Genomic DNA, 1,674 nt, shown 5'->3' with positions numbered 1-1,674 from the left:
TGACAATACAACAGGTATTTTATTAGACATTTCATACGTTTCGAGATAATTATAATTATAACATTAAATCTTGTTTTCTTGAACGTGTCTAAAAATCGCACGAAATGTCTATAAATTTGTTGAGAGAGAGTTAGAAAGAATTATTTCTCTCGTGTGCAAGGTATCGTCCACTTTTGAGAATATATAGATTGCACTATCTTATATCATATGAAAATTGTAGCAATAACAGAGAAAGTTACTTTATCTCGATAATAATGACGCAGTTTTAGAGACTCGTTAAAACCACGAATAAAGAAAGTAAAGTAGAAAAATTGCAGAAAACGAGTTTGAAGTGAGGATAGCGCTTTAGCAACGAGAGAACTCTAGAAACTTATAATTATCCAATGCGTTTCCAGCCCCAGTTTCAGCAAAACTCGCACGAAGCGCTCATTCTCTCTTTACTTTCTAATTATTTATTTGCAAAAAATTATTAATTTTCCATTATCCTAACAGATTTTACTCTGAACTTTATCTTTGTATATATTGTTGTTTATGTTTACGGATTCGAGATTCTTTAAATACGTTAGAGATATAAAAAGTGAAGTTTTTTCACTTCTGTTAAAGTTTTTTAATCATAAAATAAATTCTTGATTATAGCGGAAATGTTATTTTATATTATAAACGCAATATTTTGATTATCATATAACATTTAATATTTTTAACGTATAAATAACTATTAAGATATATACGAAATACTTTCAATTCTTCAAATGATAAAAATTAATTAGATTTTCTTTTTATGTGCAAAAGCTACCTATATAATATGTGTGTTATAATAACACGTTATCTCCCAGAAAAGATTAATAATTCAAACATCGTGTTTCGCAATTATTTCATACAATCGAAGTGCTCCGTTGCATTGCGATTAAAATGAAATGCCGTAATGTACAAACAGTAATGGTTACAATTTAATCAAGTACGCAAAATCCCGGCGTGCGGTCACGCGTCACGTTTACAGGCCGCTTTTTCTCCGAGCTGCTACATCGGACTGCGCGGCGCCAACGGGATGCTGTTCGATGCGGCCGGAATATCTCGTCGCTGCGGTGGATCGAGCAGGGAAAAAGGGCCGTGGAGGGACATGGTGGCCGGGGTGACCCGCGGAGAGAGTGCGGGAAAAAGTGCGGCGAGGGGAGGGTGTCGAGTTGCCAGGGTGGCTCTAGAAATTTATTAGCGCCGGACGCACTCAGCCGCGGCGCGTCACTGTAAATTAACAGCAAACAGAGAAACGAGATGACCCACCCTCGCACCCTTCCCTCTCGGTCATCCCGTCCCGTACCCCGTACCTCTCATTCGCCTTCGCGCTGTCTCTTTCTATCTCCTATCGTTCTCCCTTTCGCCCGATCCATCGTCGACGAGCTGCGCACTTGCGTTGTGTTTGCCATTCCCACCTATTCGGCTATGAATTAAAACATAAATTTCAATCAACCGGACGAAGGCATTTACTTGCCTCCTCGTCCGGAATACACGCGTACGGAATGTCCCGGAACCCCCATACGTTCGTTGTCTGTAGTTTTATACGTCAAATTAAAAGTGAAGTCAATTTCTTCTTAGCCGTGGGAGGTGGGATCATTTGTTACATGAATCTCTAATTTTTAATTCTCGATTAAATATTTCCCAGCCATTGCAGATTCCCAT

The sequence above is a fragment of the Polyergus mexicanus genome, unplaced genomic scaffold (genome assembly GCF_030449975.1).
Source record: "Polyergus mexicanus isolate NDT 795.1 unplaced genomic scaffold, iyPolMexi1.0 SCAF_13, whole genome shotgun sequence".
Classification (NCBI taxonomy): domain Eukaryota; kingdom Metazoa; phylum Arthropoda; class Insecta; order Hymenoptera; family Formicidae; genus Polyergus; species Polyergus mexicanus.
Note: the sequence above shows the minus strand (reverse complement) of the source record.